The 24374-nt window shown below is 44.6% G+C and overlaps 1 long non-coding RNA gene across 1 annotated transcript; it reads right to left on the reverse strand.

Moving 5' to 3' along the window:
- Positions 1–287: 287 nt before the first annotated feature.
- On the reverse strand, positions 288–10400 carry LOC122182405. The gene is made up of 2 exons (XR_006179791.1): positions 10227–10400; positions 288–3387 (listed from the first exon to the last, which is right to left on the reverse strand). It is a non-coding gene; the product is annotated as an uncharacterized LOC122182405 (long non-coding RNA).
- Positions 10401–24374: the final 13974 nt, after the last annotated feature.

The raw sequence follows: 24374 nt of genomic DNA on the forward strand, positions 1-24374 counted from the left end.
GGTCCAAGGTTGGGGTGCTTCGGTGGTGCAGTGCACGATAGTGGTTCAAACTCGGATGGATGAGCAGAACTTGGTGCTCCAGGGCTGGAGGAGAAAGGAGATCCACAGGCAGAGTGAGAGTGTCAGCAATAGCAGGAATAGCCAGAGGATGGATGTTAGCACTGAAGTGCATCTGCAAGTCCCAACGAGTGGGTGATTTTGTACAGACCTTTATGTATTCCAGGCTGTGCTATTTCTCTCTTCATAAACAGCATCTGAACAGCAAACTCAGCAGGCATGTGTGTTTGCCCAAGGCAAACACGGCTCTGCTGTCATCACTAAGGACTACCTGCCTGGTTCACGCCCAGCCATATCCCCACCAAACCACTGAGGTTTCTGTTTGAGGCCTTGTGATGCTCCTATGGATTCGTTGCAGGAAATCAGAATCCATCGCCGTATGCCAACAGCTTGCGCTTTCTGCTGCTGCTCTGTTAACCAGATTATGTTCCCCTGCTACCTTATTTATTTTGCACTCATTAAAGCCAAATTTAGAAAACCGTGAAGGCAACTCTGTTGTCCTCTGGGAAAGGTAGTGGGGGAGTCCTTGCTGCAACAAGCTGTGAGGAGGCAGAAATAGCATCTGGACAATCTCTCCTTTGAGACAGATGTGTTGCTGAGATGGAGATGGAAACTTGCTCTCAGTTTCTTTCTGCACTGGATGCTGCCTGGACTCACGCATCTTAAGAAATGTGTGCAAATCACGATGGATGCATGCAAAGAAGGGCTTGTCCAACCCAGGTCCCAGTCATGCAATACTGCAAGGGTTGATGTGGCACTGACTGGGTCTGTGGAGTGAGTAGCTGGCGGCTGACAGATGAATTCAGATTGGATATTAGGAAAAATTTCTTCTCAGAAAGGGTGGTGATGCAGTGGCACAGCTGCCCAGGGAGGTGGTGAAGTCACCATCCCTGGAGATGTTCAAGAACTGTGGAGATGTGGCACTGAGATGTCCCTTTGCCCTATGGTTCAGTGGGCATGCTGGTGATGCTCACGTGGTGATGCTCTTGTGCCACACAGCATTGCAAGGAATGACTTTCCAGAGCAAAAATGACACGTGTGACCGTCATGGGAAGAGGTAGCGAGGAGGTCTGTCAGCACTTGATTAATGGAGTATTTCCCAGCAGGCAGCTTTGAGCACAGCTTTCTGCCAGGGATGTTGGCAGTGCCAAGAATGAGACATGGGATCAGCACCTCTTTCAGCTGAGAAATACAAATCCAGCGAACAAACACAGCCGGCTTCTCTGATAACTTCCAAGGGAATTTGCACTTATCAGCACCACTTGCTAGGCAGAAAAAATACTGCTGGCTGGCCATTGTCTTACACCTATGTTTTAATAATACTTTCCAGTGCATTCCATGGCAAGGAGACTGGTGTGGACTCTTCTGCTGAGCTTGCTCCTGAAATTTCCCTGGCTCAGGAGCTGGGTGGTCACAAAACAGGCATCTCTGGCTGGGGGCTTGAAGCAGCACCACCAGACCATCTGGTTTTGATCTGCAAGTTGCCTGGAGCCTTTAGGCAGCCCTGAGGTTTCTCTCCATGCACCCAATTTTGTCCTGGTTCATTTGCACTCAGTTGGCACCAGACTGAGATGGGTTGTGAGCGCCAATGTAATTCCTTTGGAAAGCAAAAGCTGCTTTGGCTTTCAGGCAGACAGCGATTTTATTTCTAGAAAATAGAGCTATAAACCCAGCTTGTGCCAAACAAACACTATGCAATGTCTGCATTAAGCTGGGGAGTGGGAGTTATTTTGGAAAGAGAGTGATATTTGTCATTCACCTGTCTGAGCAATGGGAAACACTTTTCTTTACACCCTTGTGCTTAATTTTCATCCTAGCCTCACTTCTTGCTCAGGTGAATTCCAGTCTCGAGCCTGCAGAGCTCAGTAGAAAAAAAATTTCCTTTTCAGAGCAGCACATAGGTCTGCAGCAGCAAAGAGCTATAGGCAAAGTTGCCTAACTGCAGGCAAATACATGAGCAAGAGTATTTTGTCCCCTCAGCAGGGCACATATAGCAAGAAGGAGCAAGATAAAAAAATCATGTCTTCAACTGTCCATCCACCTGACAGGCACCCAGACAGGCGCATCAGAAACCCACTGGATAAAACAGGCAAGGCATGAGTAGCGGGCTGCTAAATTACATCAAGTGCAGCCACCAATTGCAGGCACAAAGGAAGGAAAGACAGCTTAAAAAAAAAATAATGTATAGTGTAAGTATCCATTTCTAGACCAGAATTTGTGATGCTTGCAAACAGATGCATCATTTGTGTCCAAAACAGATGAACTATTTATTTAGTATGGAGATTGCCCCCAGCAATTGAGAATCGAAGGTTATCTAATGTCTTTGCCATAGGCTGCAAGTGTCTGGACAGTTAGCATATGCAGGCGAATTACTCACAGATAAGCATCCAGTAATTTATACAGTGCATTCCAGATAGAAACCTCTTCCGTATCAATTTCTGCCTGTTCTATAAACTGCTCCCATTCATCAAGTGGGATAAATGCACAGGCGAGCGATGAGGGTGTGCTGCGATCGGTGTGTACTTTATCAGTTAATATTCACTGAGGTCCCTTTGACATGATTGGAGTAAATCTTTCTCTCCTTTTCTTTGGTTCTGACCAGTCTATAATCTTCCAGTCTGAAAACCATTTCCACGAATGAAGAGTATTACCGAGACATAGGGTAAAAAATAATACGTAGAGAGAAGGCATTTCATCTCACTTTGGAAGTAATGAGACAGTTTAGTATGATATGTCATTTAAGGTCGGGTTTTTCTTTTTCATAGATTCAGTATCCCTGAAGAAGTGACTGACAGACAGGTACATGGCTTACATTTATCTTAGGAAAAATACTGAGGTTGGCACGAGCAGGGAGACAGCAGAGTCACAGTGATCCTCAGGAAGGCAAAAGGGCAAGGCTCTGTGCGTCGGGTGAATGACACAGACCTGAAGTTAAGCAAACCAAGTTAGAAGTCTCAAAACCATTGTGCCACGGTCTGGGAGGTGCCCTGATACCAACATCCTGTGGGTAAGACCTGGAAGAGCTTCCACGACTGACCCAGGAGGCAGCAGGAGCAACGCATCCCCAGCAGTGTTTGAGGGAATATCTTCCAAGGCTGAGAGTCTGCTGAGAAACACAGATCCTGGTAGCTTTGTTTTGTGCAGACCGCCGGTAGCCCCACCCCAAGCTATCCAAAATGGATGCACAGCTGTTCCCTCAAAGCAGACAGATGCTCTGTGCCTTCTGAGGGTGAGGACTTCAGAATGCATTGCAAATGGAAACGGCCCTTTTCTTGTGTAACCAAGGTGTATCGCTGCCATCCCAGGCATGGGAGATGCTGCCACATGGCTCTTAAAGGAAGAAAAAAATAGAGAGAGAGGCACATAATGAGGGCTGGCATGCATGTACTTAAGGCCATCTGCTAATGTGATCTGTTGCCAGTTTGTAGAGCTAGGAACCCATCTCCGCAGGTCATGAATGCCAAGATGAGATGGGCTTTCAATAGGCACTTGCATGTGCTAATGGCTGCTGTTTATCAGAAAAATCTTCCCAGCAATGAAAGCTGTTGAAGGAGGACTGTGATGCTTCTTAGGATCAGCAACCACATTCGCTGCTAGCAGTGGAGGGTTCCTTCCATTCCCTAATGCCTCTGCCCCTGTAGGGCAGCCCAAAGCAGGATCCTTCCCTCCCCTGCTTATCTCTGAGCTCTACCTCACCTCAGAGGACAGATAAATAAGGAGCATTGAGCCACCGTTACAGCTACTGGATGCCTTAAAAACCAGTACATTGTTGGTAAAAAGAGCCCTGAGAAAATCAGATTTACTTCCTAATCAGCGCCTGGCAATGTCATCATCATACATTTGCATAAACAGGATGTTTTATGCATTGTTTTTCTTTGAGCAGGTACCTCTTCATTCGTGTGCACTTGCTGATGTGTTCTCTTAACCTGCCACAGGCTTCCCCAAAGCTAGTAGCTGTGAATGCTTCTCAGATAATAATTAGGAGTATTCACCCTCTCCACATCCTTTTTGCAACAAAGACTTGAAAAATGCAACCTGATTATTATTATTTTTTTCCCTCTCTTTTCTCCTTTGTTCAGGTACCGGCTGCATGGAAGGCAGGTGCCTTTTATCCAAAGACAAGGAGTGTTCTCCATAGGAAATGTTTATGTACATACAGCAACACCAATTTCAGAAAATAGATTACCTCTGAGGAAACCATCTGTTTCAGCATCTCCTGAACTTTCAGGTTAGTTCTTGTCTTTTATAAGACATCTATTCAAATGCCTGTGATTTCTCCCTCTCACCTGTCTGCTTCTCATCAAAAAATGTTCTGAAGGTTCAGTACGTTGATTCAGATACAATTTTTAAAAAAGAAAAGACCTCAAAAAAGTTCCTATTACACTTTAAGATGGGTGAGCACAAATGAATGGAAACTGGACTGGAATGGTGAGCACTGATCTTGTGCCTCGTTTAGTCGCTGGTGACCCTGCCCTCATCAGGGGCTTGGAGCTAGAGGTCCCTGCCAATGTAAGCCATTCTATGATTCTATGACAATGTGATTTTTTTACATTATTAGATAACAAACCAACATTTCCAGTCCCAAATCACAAGTTATGAGAAGAATTTGGTTTCCATAGTCAAATCTGTAGCTTTCTAATGAGATATTGAAGTTTTGGGTAGACTGGCCACCCCCAGCTGCTTGACTGCAGGCTTCTTGGAAGAAGTCATTCTGAGGAAATGTGTCAGTTCTCCTTACAGCCCACATTGAGTCTCAGAAAGTTCCTTTTCTCCAATTACATTTTCTTCCATTTACTTGCCCTCTTCTACTCACATCAGAGTCGCTCAGTCTTTACTTAAAATCCAAGTGGACATAAAATGGGCCAGTGCCAAAAAAGCATTCTTCGTATCCCAAGTCTATCTAATAAGTAGCTTTCCCAACCTTACACATGTTCTGCAGTAAAATACTGAGGCTTTAGAGAGCATGTGCCAAAAATACAGTTGTCACAAAAACACATAGAAATCACTGTTAATTTCAACACCTTTAAACGTGTTTATTTTTGGAGTCATTAGTTGATGTGAGGGACGTGATAATGGGCTACAAATCTTTTCACCCCTGGATAATGGGTTACAACATGGTCTGGAAAATTAGTAACTAAAGTAATTAACATTCACTATCTGTTCAGTAGAATGAGTGGAAATAGGATTAGTCTGCCTGTCCGACACCAAACCAACCACTGTCTGCATTACCAAAGCCACCAGCACAATTAGCTCTAATGGACATCTCCTCCTGGAAAGACACGTCATGTCATGTAGACAGCAATTTTCCCCGTAGGAAAGTTATTTAATGGATAGATTTTCATCCTGAAATCTAATTGGGTGCCTTTGCGTAGGGAGAATGGCTCAGGGTGATGAACTGGGATGAAGCACTCAATGGGTGTGGTATCGCAATAAGCCCTGCTCTGGGATTGCTTTATCTCCTCAGCGTTGTATTGCTTGATATCCCCAGCACTGTATTTGATGCATGGGAATATCAAAATAAAGATGTTTTCTAAAACAGAAATAAATAAATAAATAAAGCCATAGCAGCTCCATTCAGAGCTGAGCTCTCCAGGAAGGTTGCTCTGCCCTGGCGAGCAGCTTGAGAGCCGCATTGGCGTTAATCTTTTGACTTCAGAGTTTTGCCCTTTCCAGGAAAAAAAGAAAGGAGGTTTTATTATCTCGGCGAGATCCTGCTGAGCCCAAAGTAGCATAAAACCTGCTTGCATTGTAAACACAGCCCAGCACAATCTGCGTGCCCCTGGGAGAAGCCGCCAGCCCCGCTCACTGCCGGCCCTTTGTGCTGGGAAGGTTTTAATGCAGCTTTGGGCAGGGTAAGGATTTTTGTCGCTGCTATTAAGCACAGCCAATCAGTGTGCTCCCGAGCGTCCCCGCAGGCTGCAAACATGCCTTGTAACCAATCACATAGCTAAGCTTACATTTTCACTTAGGGGAAGCTTTGTTCTCCATCACTATATTGATGCAGAAGGGAAGGAGGGAGGCTTTCTCTTCCCATTCAGCAGCAGATGACAAGGGAGGTAAAACTGAACATCAGACCCTTGTCCATGGCAATGAGAAGTGATGCTCAGTGGCCCCTCCATGTCCCAGTGGAGAACTGCTGCCATTAAGAGTCTCACAGAGGTTTGTCTCCATTTGAGTCAAGAGCTTTGCTGTGCAGGATGGATTTTGTAAGAGCCCTTCTGCTGTTGCTGCAGTGCTGTGACGAAGCAGGAGTGCTGGTTTTCTCACCATACAGATGTGTACATCCTTGACTACTTCCCCATTCCCCAAATTGTCCCTTTATTCTTTCCAACATTCTAGTATTTCTTTGGTATAACCTCCGACCTATTCCTCTGACATCTCCTGCTCAGTTCATGCTAAGGTGTTTTTCTCTTCATCTACCTGTCCATTCCACTTAGCAGAATAATTCCATGTTACAAGAAAAAATGAGTTCTTAACTTGAATTAATTAATTGAAATTAGCCAATGTTAGTTTTAATTCAAACAGAATTTTCTATTTCCTGGTTTCTTTTCTTCCTTACTGCTCTCTTGTATCTTATTTATCTGTTTTTAGTAAAGCAGATCCTGGCTTTTTTGCTTCTTGGCGCAGCTTTCCTTCTGTTTAGGGCGGAAATCCCCTTTTCCTGCCTGTCGAGTCCCACTCCCTTCCCGCAGACCTTTTTCCTCAAAACATTCTTCGTTTACTTTGTTCTGCATTTACTTTGCATTTCTCATCCTAATTTCTGTCTTCCTCCCTACGGACATCTCATCTGCAGAGGGATGCTCCTTGGAGGTTTGCACTGTCAGTTTATGCCAGGTTTGGTGTGATCCAGCAGGCTCCATCCAGGGCGTGCTTGAATGTCTCAGCCTGAAAAACTCCGGCTGTGGATTGGCCTCCACCTCGCAGACACAGGCAGACTACTGGGCGCTCTATAGTTTATTTTAAATCAAAATATCAGTTACTCGCCCTACACTTGTGTCTAAACACTGATCACATTATAAACAGGTACTTTGAGATTGCCCAGAAACTGTGTTGGAGTAGAAATAGGGCACTGCCAAAGACAGATTGTAGCACAAGGCTGTAGTTACGAGCACAAATACTGAACCACGAATGAGAGAGGAAGGAGGTAGGTGGTGGTATGGAGGTACTACACCTACGTACAAGGTCACTGAGTTTGTCTTTGATATTTTCTTTGCTTTAGGCATCTAAAAAAGAGGTTGGAAAAATCTGGAAGGCTTCAGATGAGGGTTCTAGGAATTACCTATGATTCTGAAAACCTGCTTTGTTCCGAGAGGATTAAGCCCTAATCTATCCAGTTTATCCACATTGCATGCAAAAAGCTCACTCAGTCACAGTCTGCAGCTCCCTACTTGGGTTAGAGATTGCTCACATTTATGGCTCTTTAATCTTCGTGCAGTGGGAACTGATCCTGGATACACCCAGACTAGCAATATGGCATACTTCAGCAACGCAGGAAAATAAGCTTTCAGCAGCTGACCTGCAGATGTGATGAAGTCTCTGTCGCCTGGGATCTTTAAATCAAGACTTAACATCTTCTGGAGGGTATGCTACTGCACAGAGAGGACTTGCAGGCATGCCTGCAGTGTAGATATTGCTGGAAGAGATTCTGCAATCTTGTTAACAAATGCTGTATAAATAAATTAGCACAGTCATTGCTTTAAGCCTTAAAAATCTATTAATACTCTCAATACCCGGTTTTTGAAATAATCATGCCATCCCCTTACAAACCACATGCCTGAAACTGTGGTCAGACTATGGGTTAATTATGCCTGCGAACAGGTCTGGATTGTACAGCTGAGAAATCCGAGGCAACAAAACCTTAATTGGCTTTTCCAAGGGCATCCAGCAAATCACTGGGAACGCCAGGCACTGAGCCCAGGGGAGAGGTGCTTCCTCCACTCCCTGCATCTCCCTCTTCCAACTGCTGATAACAGCAGCAGTATGGGCTGAAATCGACTGCAGGGCATGGATTTGACTCAGCATCATCTGGTTCCGTGCCGAGGGAGGCATTTCCCAGCCATGGTCTCCCTGTTGATGTGTCCAGCTCCCGACACAAGTATGTCATCACCCATCCCTGAACTCCTGTGCTGATGGGCAGCCTTTTATTTGGACTCTCTTAAAAGCCACATCCTGGACCCTTTAATTTTAGCAGTTGAACAGACCTGCCATCCCATCCTGCCTCTTCTGACCATCTGATTCCTTGTGTTAAAGATTGGTCGATTCATTTCTCAGACCCACTCAGTCATCAGAGGTTAAGCAGCCCTTGGTTTATCTATTAAAGGCAGGCAATTAGTTCCCTCATGCTGACTGTCAGTGAGAGTTGGGAGGGGACACAATAACCTTGTCCATGAAACTCCTACAAGAGTAGGAGCACGATGGCTTCATACAGACCCACAGCGGTCACCCACCTTGGAGAAAAATGGATTTCTTTCCAGCACGCAAATAGCTGAGTGAACATCCCCAAGGGCCTTCCAAACCACTCTGAAAAAAAGAATCTGGGGGAAAAAGCTGCAAGGTTGGCAAACGTTGCCTCAGCCACGGCTGGTGCCTGGGAAAGGACAGTGCTAGGAGCTCAGCTAATGCACGTCGCCTCTGCCTCGCAAAGCCAGCAGAGGAGAAAATGTCAGAGAATTGGCCTGTCAAAATGACGAAGCTGAAAAAGCAAGAGTGGTGCAGAAATTCAAGCTGTCGACAAAACGCTTGAAGCATCCTGCTGGGACCAGAGCCCATGGGTGTGCTGAGATGTGTGGGGAGAAACCACTGGCCTCATTCCACAGCACTGCTCCTGGGCTGGTCACAACCAGCCCTTCCATACAGCTAGGGGAGGTTATTTTCTTTTGATTTTTTTTTTTTTTTTCCATTTGGTTTTGGAGCGTTTCTGTGTGTGTGTTTAGCCTGTCTGTTTTTCCCAGTCTGGTTGTTAAATTCTGGCTTTAAACTCTAGTTAACTCACACAATTGATTCATCTGCAGACCATTCCTCAGCTCACTGCCATGCACCCACCTGAAGCACCCACTTTTAGTCCTTGGTGGTTTACTCTTCTTTTTTCAAACAGACTTGCCATTAGCACCTGTTCAGTCATCATTTAAGCAACATAGGTAGCTCTACCACATGCATCACCATAAATCACAGCCTCCAGACTGGGATATTTTTCATTCCCCTTCTGTGAGCTCCCCCCTGTTTATCAATATCTTCCTGGGACTGGGTTTTAACCATATCCTAAGTCCCATTGCAGTAGCCTCTGGGAAGACTTTGAAATTATATTCCCAATGGCTTGAAAAAAACAAAACTTGAGGCTGTGGTGGCCCCTGTGTGGATGGAATCCCTCAGGATTGTGAGAGGCTTTGTGACAAAATCCTTGAGGAGCTCCTCTTTGAAAAAGAGCAGCTCAGTGCTGCATCTCTGACCCAGGAGCTCTGGTTCTTTAGGATCGCTGAACAAAGCACCTAGGTCCTCAAAAATGTTAGGTGAAAGGAAGCACCTCATTACATTTGAGGACTTCAGCCCCTCTGCCTCAGCCACCCAGCTCAGAGCTGATATTAGGCACGCGTTAATTTGCAAACAGTTTCCCAAGAGGTTAACATAAGCAATAAGCTCATGTAAGTCTCCAGCTCTTTGCAACAGGGCCAGGTCCTGGTGACATCTTGGGGACATCACAGGCACAGCGGCCACTTACAAAGAACTGGGCTGCTTTCAGCAGTAGCAATGAGATGTTCCAACCTGGACAATGGTCTATGAAGCTGTAAAATGGAGCAAACAACAATCCCTTCCCCACGGGTTTATTCTAAGAATAAAACTGAGCAATGGATGCTAAAGCAATCAGGGCTTCTCCAGACATGTGAGGTAGTTAGATTGACTGTGCCTCCACAAAAGCAGCAGAAATGCTTTGTGCAAGCCTGGTGATAAATTGAATGAGAAGGCTCATGCAGCCCATCTATTAACAGCTGGCCTCTGCAAAGGCTCCAGCAAACAAACACCGCAAATGAAGTCGCAAGATGATCTCTTTTCACAGAAAAAGAACTTCTCTCTTTCCCCTTTCTCCCTCTCTTTTATACTGACTACCATCACAAGGCAGACATACTGACTGCTTTCCTAAAGCGGGTGCCCTTCAGAAACGCTACAGCTCTCACCTGTTGGTTCAGCTCATTGGAAACGGGATTCAATCTTGGGGGTGAAAAACAATAACAAAAAAAATTAATCCTGAAAGTGCTCAGAATATGCAGCAGGGTGGATGAGGAGCATCAGATGCCAGAACAGACATCTGATGTCGGCTCTCCCTGCCGTCCTCTTTCCAAGCCGACAGATTCCCTCAGAACGGCAGAAATTCACGGCTATTTTTGCCTCCCTGATTAGTTTGTTTCAGTAAATCCCACTCCACGGATAGGCCCAGCTCACTTTAATTAGCTCTGGCACATTGACAACAAGAGGGAAGACAACACCACAGCACCGTGGCGTCCGGACACACATCACCAAGCAGTGACAAAAATAACCCTTTTTGCTATATAACAGCCAACTGCTTTCCCGACTGTCTGCTTTTATCCCTGTAAGCCTTTCACCTAGCTGGTGAAATTAGTCAGACCAATCCAACACTTTACTGAGCAAAATCTATTTTTCATCTCTTGCTAGTAAATAGTCCCAAAACCCAACAGAATCAGTGGCTGTTTGGAGTTATTTTTCCACTGTTTCTCCCTGCTTCCTGCACCCTGTAGTATATTTTATCTCCTGCATGTTCAGGGCAATCTGGTCATTGCTAGGCAACATGTCATAATAAATATTTAATCGGCAGAGGAGCTTTCAGAGCTGCAGCCAAAAATTTTGATCTCCCCGCATAGAAAATGGATGGGCAAACGGCCCTTCTTCTGCAGCAAGAGGAGCCAGCCTGCATGGTGCACCCTTGGACTGGCAGCATTGGCCCTTGGAATCAGATTTTTGGCCGTTGGAAGACAATTGCATGGACATGTATGCATAACATGGAGAACTGGGGCGAGTGGACAGAGAATGGGTGCTACAACAATACCCAAACTCACTGGCATGTTTGTCCTTGCTTCCAGAGCTCTCTATCCCAAAATAGTCACATCCCTCACTGCTTTTCATTCCCCTTCTGCTGTTTCAGTTCCCTGGGAGAAGGAGCCCACCTGGAAGGCATCATCTGAGAAAAGCTCACAGCTGAAGCTCTCGAGTTCACCAAGAGCACTGGATGGGAAGTTGCCTCATTTTGTAAGACCTTAACAGCACAGGGAGTTCTTCTCGTGCAGCTGTCCATCATGCTGTCATTTTTTCACAGCTGCCTTATCTAAAATGAGCTGGGCCTGCCTGTCTTTCTGTGACTCCATAGCTGATTACTGCTGCTTTAAGCTCTGCTGTATCAGTGTTAGGAGGTTGGAAGCAAAGCGGGACCGTTCTATCAGGTGGGCTGCTCCTGTTTCTCAAATGTGCATGACAAACACGGGTCCAGAATCCATGGTGATCCCTGAAAGAGTCTGTGTTGGCTCAGAAGCTGTTTGAAGCTATTGCAGTGAGTACAAGAAAGTAGGCACCCAGTGACTGCTTTATGGCTGCATGTGCCAAAGAGGATGCACTAGGTGCCTTTAGGTGGCAAAGAACAGCTGGGAGGTGACAATTACAGCATCTTGGAATATACATTCATAAAATTCAGCTGTTGCTGCTGATTTGTGCAAGCATCAGAGACCCAGCTTGGGTCCCACTGGGGTCCAGACTCGGGCAGTTCTCCTTTTACACAGAGATATGTGTAAGGGCAAAGATCTGCATAAAGCAATGTCCTAACTTCTGATCTATAGCCTGAAAAAGCAATCCTTCTTCATTTACACTGGCCTTGGCAGCTTATCCACTGCTCCTTCTACTCTCAATTAGGAAACAGGATTTGTAGTCATGGCTCACTGAAAGGTCTCTGCTCTCCTCCAGAGGAAGATGTGCACCTTCCTCCCTGCTTCCAGACATCTGTCACAGTCAACCAGGACCTTTCCTTGGTTGTCCTACAGTCCTCATCTGGCTTTTCTGCAGGGCTGAGCTCTGCCTTCAAGGCACTGACTCCTCTAAGATTCACTCAGTGCAGAGAAGAGCAATAGGCATTTGTCAGATGAATGGAGCACTCTTCTGTCTAGACTCCTTGTCAAGCCAAGCACAACCTTAAAACAAATGACTGCAACAGGCTAACACTGACTCCGGGATGTTAACAGGAGGACAGACAAGGCTAGGGAGGGATTTTGAGTTTATGTGTTTGGTTTTTTTTTTTCTTGGCACATAATGTGTGCTTTCAGCTGTTTGTGTACATTTGATGGTGCAGGATTTTGCCCACCAGAACAGCAAGCTCAGCATTGCCTCCCACGGGGGTGGCAAATCCATTACTCAGGCAGCAGTGTTGTGCCTCTGATTGGGATGCTTTCACCACATCTGCCTGTGATCATCAATCAAGGTCTTTATTTCTTTGCAGGCTGAGAAGTAAGTGAGGTTGGAAGAAGTCTTCTGGAGCTCCTATTAGCAGAAAGGGACTAGTAAGTAGTAGGATTTGTGTATATTTCTATGTATGTGGGAAATGTAATGTTTTCTGATCAAAACCTCAGTGTTTTGTGGCTTTCTGATTTGTTTGTTTTATTGAAGGCTTTGAGGGAATATTTTTTTTGCCAGAGAAATGTGCCCAATGATCAGGCGTGTGGAAGGGGTCTGATGCATAGCCCCACTTTTGTTAGGTGGGAGAAATGGAAAGCAGGGAATTCCTATTTCCCTAGTCTTTCTGCTAAGCTGCTGAGGACAGTGCTGATGCAGTGGTCTCTGCTGGATGCTCCTAGCTGAATGGCACCACTTGGTCTCAGCCTGATGGAGATGAGCTGGCTTGTTAGCAAGAACGTTTCACCCTTACCTTAGGAGGCTGAGTTCTCAAAATGTCAGTGCCCCAGTGTGTGGGAAGGAGAGACCCAAGGCTGCCCTAAGACATGACTCACCTCTGCTGCAGACAAAATGTCTCTACATATGGGCTTCAGATGCAGCCAGCTCTGAGCTGCTCATGTAGCTCTGCAGAGCCCTGAGTTGCACCACGTGGCCATGGCTGTGGTGACAGCAGTAAAACACTGGTGACCTGGGCAGCTGGGAGGCCGAGTGGCTCCTTTCGGTCTGCTGGCACACTCTGAGGGAACCAAGAGTACAAGTGCTCCTTGTATCCTGACAGTTTGCAGTAGGTAGCATTGCTCACATGGGGGTTGCCCACCCACATCTCATGTAGAGAGATTTCCGTTGGTGTGACTTTTCATCTTTAGGTAATGGTATTGTATGCACTTTGGGGCCAGTGTTTACATCTTTTTTTATTGGCTTTTGAAGATTTTTTTTTTTAATTATTGTTATTATTTTGGCTAAGTGTATGTTAAAGTGTTTATCTTTGTTTGCTTAATTCTTTAACTTAGTTTTCATTCGATGATTTCCCCGTTCTTCTGCTGTGAGAATGGCAATTAAATTGCTTCTATTCTCCTTCCTCTGGTTACCATTCCAGTTCTCTGATTTCATGTGCAGATATACTAACATATAAGTGTCACACAAGTAGGTTGATTTAGCAGCACTCAGTTTACTTTGTGTGGGTCCCAGCAGTAATGCCAGTGGAGTGATGTGCATGTTGCCATGGGTTGGCAGCCCATGAATTTGTATAGCTCACACAACTGTCTATTCCATCAGACCTCTGCTATCATTACTATCCACGCTGGGTACATCAAATCCAGCACAGATACGTCTCCCAAGATTGCATTCTCTCTCTGTTAGATAGAACAGGACACCAGTTCAAAAAGTCACTGTTTGGAGTGATGGCAGCTGAGAATGTCTATTAGTGTGACATAAAGGTATGTTGAAGGCCCAACTGATATTTGAAGATTCAACCTGGGTATTGACTGCTAACAGCATCTCAAGATGAGAATTGTACGCTTTGAAAACCCCTAATTTTCAGAAGTCCCTGATGACTCTGCACTAACCTTTAGCTGACTCTAGGAGCGAATCTGCTCTGGAAGTGCACTGGAAGCACACAGCCTATTATTGCCACAACTTTTTTCCTCCGTACAATATCAAGAAGAATTAAAGACATTGCTTGGGGTAAAAAAAAAACAAGAACAAAAAACAAACAAAAAAAAACCCTACCAATAATATATAAAATACAGCACGGGGTCAAATCCCTGCTTGTCTGCACTCATTTTGTGTCATCAGAAACTCAGCTGAAGTCAACACTTAACTTCTCAGTGCAGAGTCAGCCTCGAAATTATCCACAGCAATCTGTGTGTTGTCGCCCCCCAGAGCTAAATGCCTCTAGATAACGAGGGCAACTCAGGGCTGAATCCATCCTGAGTCCCAGCTGGAGGAGCCAGTCATGAATCATTACAGCTTAATGAACCCTGTGCTGAGGATTATGCATTGATGCAGGAGGTAGCATCCAAATTCTCCATCAGAAATGAACTGATTGCTTTGATTTTTGTTTTTTGAAAGTGCAAATGAAGGGAGTACACCCTGGAACCAGAGTTCACAGAGTAATATTTGTATGCTAAGATTTCAGTTACAGTTGTGTTTGATTTGGGAGTGGAGCATACAGTTGCATTTGATTTGAGATTTGGAGTATAGCGGTCTCACCTGCTGCTAACTTTTTGTAATGGTAGAATACAAATTCTCAATGAGGTCACAATCCGTTAAAATGTTTTGTTTAAATTGTCACCTTTAATTAAGTCACTTCGTGTATTTGGAGCTCTCACCAGTTCCAGTACAGTCTTTTTGAAGAGATTTTTTCCAAATATGAGACCATTAGACAAATAGTTTCGTTTTATGCCAGCTGAGCTCATCTCTCAGAAGAAAGACAAGAGAGCTTTTTGTTTCCCCTAATTGTGAGGCATAGGAAGGCACTGGGGATGACGTGGCAATGCTAAGCACGGCATAGCATGTGATGTAGGCACCTTGGAGAGGACACTGGAGAAGGATGTCTCTGGTTAAGTTGCAACTTTTCCCTTTCAATAAGGGAGAGAAGAGAAATTATGGATCTAAAAGTGCCCATTAGTTCTGTAGTCCCTCTTTGTTCTGTCTGTCATCTTAACATCCTGAAGCCATCCTAACACGATCACCAGTGGTTTTGCCCCTTCTGATTGCCAGGTTATATGTCTGTGAGTTATAAGAATGTTTCTTCCTTGACTACAGCTTGGACTCTTAATTTCTTCTCATTCTTCCAGTAACTTTCTTCCTTTCTCTAAAGGGAAATGTAAGCAGGACAGTTCAGGAGCCCATAGAGAAGAGATGTGATAAAAAGTATTTCCCAAGCTCATCTTGACTGCTGTGGCTGAGTTGCTTAACATGATCTTGGCAGAATGGTGATGTAACCATGGGCCGGTGACTCTGAAGGCTTAAAACAGACAGAAAGTCTTGGACAGAAACAACTGCCCTCCATCACTGCAGCATCATGGAGGGGGGAAGGTGTGGGAATTAAACCAGACTTGGAAAGCAAACTGACTTCCATCAGAACACTCTTATTGGACACGAAGAAAGAAAAAATCTCTTTAGCCACATCAGTGAAGCAATGTCCAAGTGTTCTCTTTAATCTTCCTTAATCATGGTGTTGCTGATTAACATTTGAATAGAGCTTCTAATTAGAAAGAAGAGACACATGCAACCTTACCCTGCTGAGGAGGTGAATTCTCATCTCCTACCACTCATCCTTGAATACGCTGTGCTGATTAGAGCTTGAATGGGACAATGATTAAAGAGGCCACTGCCACTTTGCAACCTCTCAATAGCATAGCTAGATTCAAGGATTTATTTTCAACTAAGACTTGAATAAATGTTTTGCAAATGTGAGCCACTCCTGCCAAATGGAAAGAGCTTTTAAACGCTTCTGAAGCACTATTCCATCTTGTTCCTTCCTTTATCGCACTAATCTCTGCCTGGGTAGAACGTGGCCTGTTCGACCATAATGTGTTTCAATTAGGATCATGGTTTAAGCATATGTATTTCATTTGTTCATCTACTTCATTATTCAAAAAGCAGCTGAAACCTGGTGAAAACCTGAAAAGTACGCTATTGAAAAATCACTTCTGCCTTTTTGGACAGAAGTGTTTTGCTTAAGATCTTCCATCCATTATATAATTTATTACACTTATTAATTTGCAGTAGGTCTAACCAAAGACAGGGCTCTGTTGTAGTAGTAACTATCTATATTCAAAGAAGACCACAGCCCTAATCTCCAAAGAGTTTTTGATCCCTGCTTGAGTCAATTTATATCAATCCACTTAGGCTGCTTTTCTGTGATTCCCCTCACTGCAGGGCAGGGGAACAAAATTAACTTGATTGACCTAAGGCTTGGAAATGGGAGTGTAGCCATGTATTCAATAGAACCTTTGGGCTACAAAATCCTGGCAGGTGAACCCCGGCCTCAATTTCTAAGGAAATGGCATCCCCCAGCTGTTTAGTTATCGGTCAAAGCTGCCCTCCCTCAACTTAGCATTGCAGCCTCTTCTGCATGCGTCTGTCTTGCAACCAGTGCTCTACATTCCTCAGACTGTCCTCATTACCCCAAATAGCACCACAAAACCGTCCCTGTCTGAGAACTAAAGATGTTTTTCACAAATGGGATCTTGACAATATTTTTCATTCAGGTATCCTACTTCTTGGGATACAAGTGGACTCATTATGAGGAGCCATGGAGCTCTCGTAGCTTGAAGTCGTTATCAGACTGGGTGGAACAGAGGCAAAAGCAGGTGAAAAGGCATAGGCAAAGCTTGCAGTGTCATATCAGTGAGTTTGATTGAACTCTGGTGTAGATTTAGAGAGATTTTACGTAGAACTATTGAAATAAATCCTAAGAGACCCTTCCCTTTAGAAGCGCCTTTTCAGTAGTGAGCTATTTATCTAAATAGGTAAAAAAACAATTAGCCAGATTTTTTTAGCCCATTAAAAAAAAAAAAAGAGAACTTTTTGTGTTTTACAAATAAATTGTGAATAGTAGAGCTTGAGAATGGAGATCCAGCTTTTGCTGTGCTAGAAATGCTGCCTGGGCCCAGTCTGTGTGAAAGCTGAGGGAAAGCCTGCTCAGCTCATCCCATCCTCTCCCATTCCCAGGTGTGTGGAAGAGTCACCAGCACCAAGTCAGCTCTGAAAATCTCAGACGTGCCTGCACACCCAGTGCATCTCCCTTGGCTCTGCCAAGAGGGCTGGTTTGCAGGCGCCAGTGCTGCTGGGCCTTCCCAACTTGAACACTCTCAGCAGTAAATAATGGTGGTTCGCCTCTTTGGCATTTATTTTGTCTGACATCTGGGTGGATTTACCGAGTATCACTACACCTTTGAAAGCAGCAGAGTGAAAGATGAGCCTGACAGCCTGTATCACCCAGATTAAGCTTAATTCAGAGCCACAGCCTATACATCTACAAAAAGCTCCCAGGAATGTCCTAAGATAACTGGGAGGTGACCTCTACCAGCTGTGTTGTTCATCAGGACCTGATAGCCACACTGCTGGGGTTCATCAGGGAGGGAATGGGCTGTCTGGTCCATCGCTTGGTGCCACAGGACCTCCAGATGGCCACAGATCTCAGCAACTGTCAGAGTGAAACAGAACATCACTCAATTGATGCGATGTTCAGCTTCCCGCAGCAGCAGGAAGAGTGGAGAGAGAAAAGCAAGGCAGGTGAAGAGGGAAACAGGTGAAAGGGCCTTTTTGAAGAACACAGAAAGCATAATGAGGTGGCATCCACGCATGCTTAGAGCTTATCTGCAGAAGCCAGAGTTCGCACAGCAGTAGGAATTGCTGTATATATGCATAGCAAGAAGGGACAGGCAGGAACAACTCTCTAAGCCAAAGTGAGGTGAGGAGAGCTGTTGCTGTCCACGTCCAGCTAAAGAAAACAGGAAGGTCTGTGCCTCAACTGTTCTGCACCAAACCATGTTTTTAGGGTCAAATTTGCTCTCTTTAGGGAGGAATGTGTTTCCAGCCCATGTTAACAGGAAGCTAAATCACTGCCCACCCACGCTGAGTGAATACAATAGATTGGTCAGGGGCACCCTTGCTTTTAAAAGTAAAAAATAACGCCACGTGTAATGTAAAGGACAAAGTTGAGCGCTGAAGGCCAGTGACTCATACACAATATAAATTCAAGTGTTCTAACAGAGCAATAGTGAACCAAATTGCCACAAAATGCAGGGCCTGGTAGGTAGCAGCAGGGCACTGAAGATGAAGCTCGCAGGGTGATTTTAACAGGTTTTGAAAGTTGCTGCCATAGCTTGTTTTTGAACACGGTGTTTCTGTTTGGGTTCATAAGAGTGTCAGGCCTTCTGTGAGCTGAGGAGTGTATTCAGTTTATACTCATCGTACTAACCTAATAAATTGATAAAGGTCCAGAATATTGCATATAATAATAATTAATAATAATACAGTTTAATTACGCAGAAGCCATTATGAGCAGAGCAACCCTCCCAGGGGCAAATGCAGCCAGAGAAAGGATGGAGGACCTGCAAGAAACTGGTGTTAAAACAGCTGTTCTGTTGTTACTTCGTTGAGGTGTTAGACATATATGTATGTCAGCTTGGTGAGTCACTTGATACAAGATGTTAAAAACACAACAAAATGCCTTAAGAACAGAATTACAGGTACCCCAGAGAGAGGGAACAAATGAGTGCACCTAGGTACTGTGGGGCATTTTTTATTAAATCCAAGTGCAGAAATCCCCAGGTAAGGGCATTTCTCTGGTCTCTCAGCTGCAGGAGGCTCAGATAAGCTGACAATCCATTTGTTTTCCTGAACAGTAAGTAGAGAAAGCAGCAAGAGCCAGTGCCCATTGGAAAGAGCTGCTCCCAGGCTTTGGCATCTCTATACAGCCTGTTACGACAAGAAAAGTGATTAGAGAAAGCCCAGCAGGCCCTGCCCATCATTACAGCTGGATCTTAATAGCAGGAGAAGATGGAACTAAACTTGTAGGGCTGACTGTGGGTGATCCTATTGCTCATGGGACTAGTTATTTCTTTGGCATATTGGCTGATTTTGGTACAAGGGAGAAGTAATGGTTTTGGCTTTGGTCTTGCTGTAGCCCGTCCAGCTGCTTGGGTTTGAGGTGGGAAGGGGATGTTTTTATTCCCATATTCTATGCCACTTTACCAGGCACGCTTTCAGACCTAATTAAGCTTAGCGTTATCATTGTTTTTATCACATTAAGATCCCACTTGGCTCTCAGCAGCACAGACCACAAAGTCAACACTGCATCTTTAAACAGAAACAACAGATTTTGGTTCAATTAAAAATTCATTAAAATGTAAATTAGTTTGTAGGGTTTTTTTCCTGCCTAATGCCTATTCAGTGTGGCACTCTAATGGTGCAAAGCATTAAGAGGAGGTTAACTTGCAGCACAGAGACAAATTGCTCTCCATATACTCACTGCTTAAGGGATCTTGAGAAAGAATTTAACCCTTTTCTCTCATCTACCTGGGTTTCCACCTCAGGAACTCCATCTGATCCCACCAGGCTCAACCATTTGTCATGAGCTGAACTCTGCTTTCTTAAGTCTAAACTGCATAATTGACTTCATCGTGCAACTTCGCTTCCCATTCTCCTTTGGAATTCTGCAGCTCTTTGGGATTTCTTTTTCCTGGGAAAGCCTGTCATGAAAGCCAGTTGTTTCCTACCAGACTCTGTTAGAAATGCCAGAATGAATTTATTGGTTGTTTCCCTTCTAGCGGTTGCAGGAGATGTGGTGATTTAACCGCACAGTTATTAAATCATTTGTTGCTTCTAATGTGCTATGAAGCCACGTGTGAGCTTTACTATTATTATTTTCCTTATCATTGTAAACTCAGTCACTACTGCAAGTTCATTAGGTGTCGTTAATTGCTAACAACACATTCAGAACGTATGGTAAACGCAATTTAATTGAGAACTAATTAACTTGTTACAGTTATCTCATTACATGCCAATTAAACTTTTTAACATTCCTTTTCAGTAGATAAAGGAATGCTTAAAATCCCAGGGACCTAATTCAGGGCTGGTGTGATGGGGTCAGCTTCGCCTCAGCCTGCAATGTTTTGCTGACAGGGGTTTTGCTTTGCAACCTGTTTTTTTCATAAGTCTAAGGGAAACCTAGGGAGTTCAGGTTTGATGTTTTCTGAGATAAAGGTGGCCAGAAAGTTTTGTTTTGCATCTGAATCGGCCCACAGTTTTGGTAAACAAACCTTCAGCTTTCCCGCATGTAAGGGGTGGGCTATTTACACACTGTGCCTGCTCCCAAGACCGTATGAAGGCATCACTTGATAGCAGGCTTTGGATCAGCATCGTTGTGTTGTGTAATTTCACAAGACTCTGTGCAGCCAAGCTCCAGCTGATTGCACACAAGAGTTCAAGGCAGCATGATTGACTGCGCCTGCCCCCCGCCAGCTCTGTGATCAAATCACATTTGCCTAGTTTATGTTTCTCCCCTTTCTCTGCGTGAATGTGTCAAGCAAACAAAGGAGAGACAAGTAATGGAAGAAAAAAAAAAAAAAAGCAAAGCCACATGAGTACAGAGTGCTTCCAGAGACACAAAATAAGCAGTTGGAAAAAAACTGGGAACAATATTGCCTTTAATCTCGAAGACAACCAGGTGCAGACATCCTAGATGTTACTACTAACATCTGTGGTTTAGAAAGAAGAAAAAAAAGGCAAGTCAACCTGTAGCTGAGTCATTAAGTTCAGAGTGTCACTGCAATGAGGGCTTTAAAAACAAACACAAATCTTCGAAAGTAAGAAGGATTTGAGTGCAGGTTGTTAAAGTGAGAGATGCTTCTTTTGTCACCATTGTAGCAAGGAACAAAGTCCATACAGGGACTGATGATTGATTTCTGTTTTATCTGCTCACTTTAGTGACTGTGTGAGCATAAGGAACATGTGAGGAGGCAAGAGGGCACATTTGGTGGCCAGCTACACTAGGTTTTGATCCAAGCAACTTCCCCAGATTGTGAAGCAGGAGAAAAACTAAATCCAAGAGCGTGGCTACCATTTCCAAGATATCTCAACACAACACCATGAAAGCTACCTGAAGTGAACAAAAACAGCAGAAAGCAGAGTAAGGATGGACCAATATTTTGGTTGCTGAGCAGAATTCCCCAGCCCATGTGCTAGAGCAGGTTCAAGCACTGATTCATCTGCTGTGATAGCAAACCACACTCCATCAGAGAGAGGTGTAAGAAAAAGTGCTGGTAAAGGAGAAATAAAGCCAGGGCAGGAAGACAGTGCAAGCTGGTTGTGTGTCCTTCATGGTAAACCAGAGCAGTGGCTGTGAAGATGCACCTTTCACTTAAACCACAGGGAAGAAGAGTGTTGACAAAGCACCCATCTCACACTGCTCTTCCAGTAAGAGCCTTGCTACAGCAAAAGGGGCTGGAGAGGCTGTCCTCACCCAAATTTGCAAAGGCGAAACTTGTCTGGAGGCCTTTTGTGTTCTAAGTTTGTTGAATCCAAACAGTTACATGCACCTTCCACAACCACTGTCATTTCAATTGACTGTACTCCTCGAGTGGAAAGGGTGGGTGTGATGTAGTGTTACAGAGGTTAATAGGACACGCCAGAAGTCTCAAGAACAATTCTTCAGCTTTTCTATCTGGGATGTGCTAAGATGGCAGTACTTGCATGGTGAATATATTTTTACTGTGCCTTTTTATGATGTTTTCATTATGTGCTTTTATTATGTGGTTATAAGCTGCTAGAATGGAAACAGGAGCGATAAAGCTTGATTGATCATTATATTCCCATCTATAAATGGGATTTTTTTTCTGCCACCATGAACAACAGACAAGTTTGATTGGGATGCAAGTCCAAGCATTAAGCCTATTAAATCCAGCTCCTCAGGTCAAATCAGTGCTAATGTACTCAAGCCTTCTTTAAACCATCAGACCCTCATCTTTGAGCAGCTGGAGAGGCAGCTGGGAGACTTGGTGCCCCGTGTCACCCACAGGCCGTGTGGGTTCTGCCACTTCTGAATTTCTAAAAGCTAGAGCTAAATCTGGAAACAAAACGGGTTTTCCCAGGCTATTGCTTAGCATCTTGTTTCTGATGTGGTCCAATTATGCGGCTCTAAAATGAGAGTTTTGTGTTCATTTAGTGCTTAATGATTCACGATGTGAGCAGCCTGGCAAGTACCTCCGAACACCCCACGTCCCCATCGCTGTCCCCATGGCATGGTGCAGTCTCCAGTGTGCTGCTGCAGGTCCCACTGCCAACTGGTCCTGGGCTGGAAGAAAAGTGAGCCACATGGGGGACATCTGCCTACGGTGGTTTGAGCCATGGCCAAGTATTGGGCTCTTTATCAGGAACTGTGGGTACGCAGCACCTCACAAAATAAGGCTTTTACGGGAGTTTGGTTCATCTGCGTGCAGTTCCCTTATGTGCAATACTGTTCTTTACAAATGCTCCCATCTGCCAATGCAGGAATTCATCAGGCTGATGAACACTGCTGCTGTTTCAGCTGACACAGATTCTGCATCTTTCTGAGCTGTACCAGAGGCCTATTCTCTGCAACACTTCTTTCACTGTTCACCTACTATGGAGACAGCAGCTTGCAGGAAAATTTATCTCCCGAAGATGTCGGTGTGAGAAGAGGCTTTTCTCACACAGCCCTCCCAAACCTCCCTGCTGAGTCCTGCAAACAACCTGGTTGGACAGACGGACAGCGTGGGGAGGTGAGTGCTGGGAGAGGAAACACTCTGGCTTTCAGGGAAGCAAGAAAGGCAAATCTTGGCAGAAGCATTAATTTATTTATTGAAAGAAGCAAGGGAAATCCTTCTTGCTCCTCTAAATACAACTCTCTCATTCCCCGACTCCAGTCATTCACAAAGAAAGGAAACGTTTCCCATCCTCTGTGGATTTAGTGCCTTGTGTTGCTTGCTAAATATACGCCAGCATGCCACTTACTGCAGCGTGCAGGCTCGTGATCTTTGCATGGCTTCCTCCCCTCTAGGAATGCCATAAATAAATCACTAGGTCAGGAAGTCTGCTACATGCCTCTGGTCTCTCTCCCTCATTCTCTCTCTCCTTCTACGTTTGTACAGAGCGCTTAAACCTGCCAAGAGCATTATGTGCAGTCTCCCTCCTGATGGTGTCTCGCTGCTCTAGGTGGAATCCAGCAATGGATCAGTCCCTCGTATTCTTCACCACAAAGGAAACTGAGGATCTAAGATCAAAACAAAAACCATATTTAGGCACAAGCTGCACTGAAGTTTTCCCTTCCTGAGGGGCATGCATGGGGTTTGCAAAGAGGTGCCTTTCCATGTGCGTGGTGCTGCACAGCCAAGGTCATGGATGCAAGAACTGTTACGTAGGATTCAGAATGGGAGTGTGACTGCAATGCATAAAGAGCTTTTTGGATCAAGTGTAGGTGATTTTTATCTGGCTGTGTTCACGCAAAGGCAAGTTCTTACGTGAGTCCTGGGTGGAGAACTTCAGTTCTTGCTGGCACAGGTGGGGTTGATCCAGGGCTGTGCTCCCTGCGTCTTCTAGCTGGAGATCTTTGGGAAAACCCCTTTGCCTAGCTTTACTCTTTGAGCAATTTCTTGATTCTGAAGCCTGGGCAATTCAGTCAGCAGCTCAGCACAGTACAAAGGACATGAAGGATAAGAAATATTAGTATAAAAGAGGAGAAAAAAGCATTCATTATTGATGGGGGGAGCAAAATGACAATCTCTATAGACAGAAATCAAGTGCCTTTCTGGAGCTGAAATGAGGTTTCACATTAAAGGCCTTTTGCACAGCAATTTTTACTTGGTAAAGAGAAGTGAAGAGAAGAAAAGGTTACGCTCTTTACATACCCCTAAAGATTTTGTCATTTTGCTAAGTGGAACATATTGCTGAATCTCATGTGTTCCTTGCGGAAAAGTTCTCATTTGCAAAGGGCCATGTGTGCACACAGAATTTTTTTTTTTTTCTTTTTCTGCATGTTTTAATTGCTATTGAAACCTTTATGTTTCAACAATGACTCGAGATCAGAATTTTCCCAAAGACTGCAAGAAGATCGGGGGAGAGCAAGAAAGCTGTGTGTAGTTATCACAGAATCATAGAATCACGAGTTTGGAAAGGACCAACAAGATCACTGAGTCCAACTGCCCTCCTGTCACCATTATTACCACTAAGTTACTAAACCAGTTCTTCCCAGGTTGCTCTTCACTGCTGTGATGCACTTCTGAGAGGTCAGTAGTGCTGCCTTTATTTGGATGGCCCCAAAAGAAGTTTGTCAATATATCTGCTTCCTTCTTCACCTATTTTTGAGTCACTTTCTCCAGCCTTTGTCTTCACAGAATCAC

This window comes from Lagopus leucura, unplaced genomic scaffold (assembly GCF_019238085.1).
Source record: "Lagopus leucura isolate 7727_CA_CO unplaced genomic scaffold, USGS_WTPT01 Super-Scaffold_100015, whole genome shotgun sequence".
Lineage (NCBI taxonomy): Eukaryota > Metazoa > Chordata > Aves > Galliformes > Phasianidae > Lagopus > Lagopus leucura.